We start from the raw sequence: 7,507 nt of genomic DNA on the forward strand, positions 1-7,507 counted from the left end.
AAATCACGACGAACCACACGATCAACGGTCACGGTCTAGAGGTCCAATTTTAGTAGATAGATAGAACATAACACCACAGACATACACCAAAACTCATAAATCTCTAGTATCACAACTAATCGACAGACACACATCTACCACATCTACACAAACGATACGCACGTTATAGCACACACACACCCATACAGCATCTTGCTGCACTTAGCATATAGCAGCAGCACTTTGCCCCATTCACATTCAGAGCTACTATTGTAGCCTAACACTGACAGAGTGATAGTCAAGTGCGTCCTTTGTGATGCTCTCTCAGGGGCACCTGTGTTTTTCTACACTAGCTAGTCACTGAGTAACACATAGGTTTCGATGTGCCCGAGGGATGTGCTTACTCGCTGATTTAGCGATCGTGTATGGAAGTAGACAAGGCGCGATAATTCCTATATGAACTGCTCCTAGAGTGGTTGTTATCGATCATGTGTACTTTGTCTGATTGGAACGATACGTCCCAACGTACAGTGACTTTTGTGTATGGATACATAATGCCTTCCGTAACAGTAAGTCACATGTCGGGTTATTATCAAGGGGCGATATACTCCCTATCAGAGTGTTCATAGACTGTAAAGTCGCGAGGTAGTATTTTTGACGGCGTTGGTTTTGCAAGAAATAAAGGTGCGCTCGCGTGGCGCACGTGTTTTGGAACCCGAGAAGCCTACATATCAGAGAGGAAATCCTGTCCAAAGCTCAGCTCCGACCTATGATCCTCGACATGTGCAGATATATAACACGAGACATAAGGTGCTAATATATTATAGGCTTAAAAGAAATATTGTTGTGAAAGGAAGAATGTGGCCCTAAAGAGCGATAACCAACAGCCCCGCTGGCACCTCTGTAATATGTAACATCGAGATAGCACTAGTTTGGTACTGTGTGGCAGGTAGAGCAGTCTGTGCAAGGTATATAGTACGAGATCTTGGAATAAGTGGAAACAGAGCGCCACATGCGCGTGAAGATAGAGCGATCTCTGCTAGGTCTAGATCGGCGAAGTGTGTGTCAAGCGAGTGTACCTCAAGGCATCACCAGGACGAGGTAAATCATTCTATCGCCATTTCGAATATATCAGAGGCCACAGGCTACATGGAGGACGCAAGATGCATATGTGGATGTATATTGTGAATTAGAATATAGTCGCGGGACGTCCTCGTGTGAGTACTGTCCGAAGTGTTCCTCGCCTCAGCGAGGAGATGAGCGAGTAAGGAACATGTTCGCAATCCAGGGAGGTAGTTCCTCAGAGCTGCATAGAAGTTGTGTGTTGTGTTGTGTGTGAGCATCTGCCATAGTAAATTGTGATCAGGGGTGTCAAATATATAGAAAATCACTCAGAGGAAATTGTCCAGCCTGACAGATATAAAATTATGCTCTCTAACAGGTGTTTCAATACATGAGTATACTAGAATAATCAACGCACTTTCTTAGATAAGAATACAACTTGTTTCATGTGTTCATCGCACCCACAAGTGTCTGATAATATACAAAGGCTTAGCGAGAAGATAGCTAGATATAAGAGTATCGATATAAGATAGAGATAAGATATAGATATATATAGAGCAGAGAGAGAGAATCAACCAGATAAAGCAGTAAATAGCAGACTAATATATTAATCACTACCCATTTGAATGATATTATATAGAATTCGCAAGTATATGGCGCAGCTTCATAGTGGGATGGTTTCTATTATATGGTTGAGGCGGAGCGAAGGATGACAAAGACTGTCAAGATGACTTTTGTGTGCAGCAGATAGTGTTGCACTATATATGGTGTGGTGAAAGATCCCTCAATAGTCGCTTATGTTGTCACCTGCCATAGAGTATGTAGATTGCGTGTATATGGTTAGAGTTCAAATAGATATTTTTCTCTCCATGAAAGATTTCCGGTGATGCGTATTTTCTAATGCAGCAGAGCACGATAGATAATACTCATCAGAATTTTAATCAGAATACATATTGTCGCATATAGTCATTAGGCTAAAAAGATACAGATGACATATATGACTCATGGAAGATTAAGAGAGATATAATGTTAGATGTACGCAACCATATGTAAATTGGATGATCCCCCGGCCTAGTGGTTCAGGAATGGTCGTTCAAAAAGTTGTCTTTACGGAAACAGGGGCAATACAGCCATTAGTAAGTATGAACCACTACTGCAGCTACACGGCGCTCTGGCTACAAAACAAGACCATCAGATACCGCTACCCTGATGTCTAGTTGGGAGCCAGAGCGGCAAAATGTGTGTAGATAGAGTTGGTTTCTGGTGACACTGTGCTTTGTGATTTATTTAGTAATGTCAAATGTGAATACTTACCATGAGATTGTCACTGTGATAGACACTCTCGCACATGATATTTCTACACATCAGTTCTAGGCGACAACTCCCGAGCAGAATAATGCCCGAGTATCCAAATCGCATAACTTTGTGTTTGGTTTGGTTGTGTAAAGTTTCCATTATAATATGATAGTATTGTCGCAAATATCTCGCTAGTCATCTCCTCTTGTCGCGCGATATTTCTCTAGTAGTGAAACTTTGTTTCGGTAGAGGCGCTGAGCGTGGCTCATGCTTTGTGAGCGTGCAGAAAATAGGCGTTAGAGTGGTGGGGTGGGCGCTTGTCATGAGTCAGATGTGACCATGGGCGCTCCTACTGTGATGTCTCCCAGATTCGCACAGCACAAAGTTGAAGATACTGGTTTTGATGGGTATGATTGATTCGAGATCCGCGAGATGAAGGAAAAGGCACAATGTGCATAAACGAGTGCCAATATAAGTGCTTCAGCGAAATAATTGTGGAGAATATATTATAGATCTTTTCTATATATACACTCGGATATAATCTGCTCTCATATAACACATAAATGTACGGAGTTGTGAGGACAGGGGAGAGATGCAAGTTTGTCATGTGTATGCATTAAGGAAAAGGAGAACGAGGATGTTGCTTGCTCATCAACTATGCTGGCGCCACTGGTTGGGCTGCTCTGATGCTCTTAGCTCATGGTCCTATTGCTGCGAGAGTCAACATCTCATTACCAAATCATTCCTACAAATTGGGATTAGAGATCTCTTATTCTCTTCCCCCGGTGTGGATTAGGTAGGCAATGGCCAGAAGCTCAACTGTCTTGATGCAAGGCTATCGCTTCGTACATCTAGATCGGTCCGCACTTTGGCTGTTTTTCGGGTCAATAGCAACATTATTTGCCTGGAGTGTGTGTGACTTGAGAGTCCTTGGTATAAAGCGGCAAATACTATGACGCACCATGTATGCGAGAACCATGCAGGAGTTTCACTCACTCGGTGTGTGGATTGTTTATAGAATTTCGCTCGAGGGTTTATGCGTATCGTGCCGTCTTGGTGTGCCTTGAATTATATAGAATAGATTTTAGCATTAACTAGTGGACCTCAGAGCAAGCGACCCTATCATACCAACAATCTGTTTTCCTACGCAGAATACTTTCGACGTAGGGGGAACGTACACTTTCTGTAGGACTGTAATCATCTGTGTTTCTCCAGAAGAATCAACCTGTCGGTCTCACTCGACATAGATCCCTCTGTAGGCGGTTTTCGTGGGAACCCAAACTGAATTGTATCGAAATATGTGGAAGCATTTCATATCCAGTGTTCCTGAGGCACGCGCTTATAATGTGCGCATAGGGCACTAGTCTCTACCACCAATGTGGTCATTTGGTCCATTTGCTGAGCCATGATGAGAATGTTATTCTTAGGCGCGCAATGTACACACCATATCGCGGCAGTAGTGGTGCTACTGGGGCTAAGTGAGGTCGGTGTATTGTCATTGCAGAGGAAAGTGATGGATCGATGCTCCGTGGCCATGTGGCCTCTTGAGACACAAACGTGGCTACGCGTGCTTGTCTAATACAGGCTGTTGCAATTTGTGTTAAGCTCGTCATCTGTATTGTGTAGTATGGGCTTGGTACTACAACATGTTTCACGTGAAATGAGCATTATATTGTTGCGCGTGTGGCCCAAAGAACTCATCGAAGGGTCAGCACAGTTCATGCCCTACTAACTTGACTACGAACTCCCATGCTTTGGCAACGCACGAGTGCGTTAAAGGCCTTCGTGCAGGTTCGTTCTCTTTCCTGTTGTGGAGAAAGGTGCCTGTCGTAATGGATGCAATATCAGACGCCACTGTTATCTCAACATAGCGCTTAGCTCGGTCTAGATTCGCTAGGCACTGACTCCTAATTTGGCAATTATCCGCCAAGCAAAAGATTCTAGAGAAGATGTCATGTGGAAATCTACTATTTTGGTCCTCCAGACACTCTGACGTGTCCCACATCGCTTGCGTTACATAAAGAAGAAGACTATTATGATGTGGAGCATGCTATGTCGTTTTCTCTTTGCTTCATTGAACTGTACTTTACAGCTTCATTGTCAGTATACCACATTAGAATTAGTGCCTCAAAGCTCTATGCGACTGTATGCTAAGATAAGGATCTCCTGGTGAACGAACGACCACCTAAATAGCTCGCGGCGCTAATCTAGGGTACTCTCTTGTGTAACTCAGTCGCTGATCCTCAGCGTGGCCCGCCGCTGTCGCTGGTCTCGAGGAGCATAAGAGCTAACAAACATATCCAGTCCTACGGGGTCGTCAAACCTCAGACACATTGGAGCGTCCACTAGGGGGTGGCAAGGTGCATACATTTCCCTCACAACATGTCGCTGCTTTTTAACCTCCCAGTACGTTCATCTCTACGCTCTTGCTCTAGCCTGCACGATTGCATATGGCCAGACATGACTTGACAATCGCAATCTATATGCACGAGTAAGTGTGGTACTTTGGTACACGACGGTTAACGACAACTGATGGATGACGGCTATGATTAGGTTCGACATGCACGAACAGACAAGACGCACAGACAAAGACCAAGTACGAGAAGAAGATAAGAGACTAGAGAGAAGAGATGTATGATAGAGAGAGAGATAGAGATAAGAATAAGATAGATATATAGATTAGTAGAGCCAGAGAAGATGGAGTAATCGATAAGTTGAGACGATAGTGATTAATCATGGTAACCAGGTCAGGAACAGTAGGTCTCTGATCGGTTTCTCGTTCATTACTCATCTGTGTATTTATGGGTTGGTTTAGATCGGACAGCAAGGTTGAGTCGGTAGATTTCCTGTTGTTGGGTTCGTCTTTGTGGTCGTAGTCGCTTAGACAATTCAGATATGCACTACAAAACCTTAATTGAGTTCTTACAAACACAATCAGTAGACAATGTTCGTGGATAAGTGGCAACAGCAAGAAGCTAATCTCTTGGAGTGAGATATGCGCTGCTGATGGTGTACACCTAAGAATAACAAGATTTGTGCAATGCGGTTATTGAGATCCGTCAAAAAGGTTTAACAGGTTGTTGCCTAGATCGAGAGCATCCTGATTGGGGTTGCTATCCTGCCTGGTACGGCGAATTGTGGACTTCGGCTGGGTCTTCCTTTGCTGGAGCAGACGCAGACTACAGAAGGGTAGTGCGTACGCGGATAGCACGTCTACTGGGCGCCAGATGAGCGTGTGCTGGATGTGATGTTAGTGCGCTAGTTCAACCTAGCTACAGCATAGGACGGTGGGTCTCTAGAGAGGAATCGGTTCATATAAAATTGTTTGGCTAAGACCCCAGCCACGACGCCGTCGATCTGTGGTCTCATCCTAGTTTAGCCGCTAGGGCTGGCATTAGTATCAGAGTCTCGGCTCACATTGAGAGAGCTCGGACCATAGTGGATGTTAGGTTCAAAAAGTCTTCTCAATAGTGTTTTATACGCGGCAGTGTATAAAGGTACTAGGGTCTCAAGATAGTTTGAGCAGGTGTAGAGTTTGTGTTATGAGTGCTTGTGATAATGAAGCACAGCTAGGATGCATCTAAGTAGATTTGTACGCGCATGACTCATCCTATATTGTGTCATTACTTGCACAAATATGCAAGGAACAATGATTTGAGAGGTGTCTGGACTCTCTCAACTATTGTTTGTATGTGAGGTAATAGCGTCCACTGTATGTAGCCACGTGAGACGATATACGTGACGCGGCTGTCGGTACACTGATGATCGTGGCAACTTCTCATGGGCATCGTTTTGGCAGTAGATTTTTATCGCGCCTCGAAGGACACATTGATCTTAACATGTGAATTAGCATCTCGAGACTTGGGCAAAACACGTATGGAGTCGACTAGTCTCAAAAGTCACGATAAATTACTGCGGGCGGGAAAATAATACGCTCTGATCCAAAGACAAAGTTGTCAACCAGTAGACTATAAGGGAATGGTGTGCCATTCGGGACTGTTGTTGCTAACTCGGCTGTCCATATTGTTCTAGGACAGACGTGTCCCGACGGTCCGCCGATCCATGCTGGCTGGGGAGCCTACAGAAGCTGACCGCTTGAGAGAGACAGGTACTTGCGTGCAGGACGGAGATAGGGCCGCGCATGTGTCTCCACCCACGGCCAGCTACGGAGTAGAACACGTGCGCCATGGTGAGACCCGGGTTCTATACATTTACTCGAACATTTGCATGTTTTAGATAATAAACATATAGGGTCTCAAGTGTATAGTTGTCTTCCTTAGACCTGTGGCAAGGAATACCTCCTATGACTACGTTTCAGCGAAGCTGGCTTAACGTGGCTACGATTTGTGAAGTAAATTTTGTATCACAGCAGTCTTGATTCTCGACTATGTCTCCTTGTCCCTAGCCTGTTTTCCACTCCAGTCTCAGTAACAAACGGACCGCCAACAGTATCACGGTACGCCACGGCCCCAACAGTACCCAACGGTACCTCCAACGGTACAGCAACAGTCCGCCCAACGTGTACTACTCCCAACGGTACTCAAACGGTACCGCCACAGTACCCCAAAGTACTCCAACGGTACCCAACGGTCCTCCGCCCCCCAACTAGTACCCAACGGTACCCCACAACAGTACTGTCTCCAACGGTACTGGTCCACGTACTCCAACGGTACCCTGGCCTCCACGGTACTAACGGTACCAGGTCCCAACGGTACCATGGTCCACGGTACTCACCAAAGTACCTGCAACGGTACCGGCCCAACCGGTACCTTCCACGGTAACCCTTTCACGGTATCCCTCAAGCAGTTTTACCCCCAACGGTACCGATCCCAACAGTACCAACGGTACCCCAAGGTACCAACAGTATCCACGACTCCAACAGTACCCCAATCAGTAACCGCCGACCATGACTCCACAGTACACCACAGTACCCAACAGTTACCCCCAACGGTACCTGTCAACGGTACCGCCCAACAGTACTCCACGGTCAAAATATTTTATTGTGCCGCTGGAAAACACACTGATTCAATTGGGCCTCCAACAAAAATGAGTGCCTGGTCCCGAGGACTGGTGTTGGAACACAGTTCTAGGGTCAGACTAGAAAGTACTTTGGGTACACTGTTAGTCACTTCTGGGGTAAAATAATCTGCTAATGACCATGTAAAATGTA

At 45.3% G+C, this 7,507-nt stretch overlaps 1 protein-coding gene across 1 annotated transcript in view; it reads right to left on the reverse strand.

Moving 5' to 3' along the window:
• Positions 1-7,507, reverse strand: part of LOC111973948 (ras and EF-hand domain-containing protein-like) — a 72,491-nt gene that overhangs the window by 10,872 nt on the left and 54,112 nt on the right. The gene's annotated exons all lie outside the window — the stretch shown is intronic.

The sequence above is a fragment of the Salvelinus sp. IW2-2015 genome, linkage group LG15 (genome assembly GCF_002910315.2).
Source record: "Salvelinus sp. IW2-2015 linkage group LG15, ASM291031v2, whole genome shotgun sequence".
Classification (NCBI taxonomy): Eukaryota; Metazoa; Chordata; class Actinopteri; order Salmoniformes; family Salmonidae; genus Salvelinus; species Salvelinus sp. IW2-2015.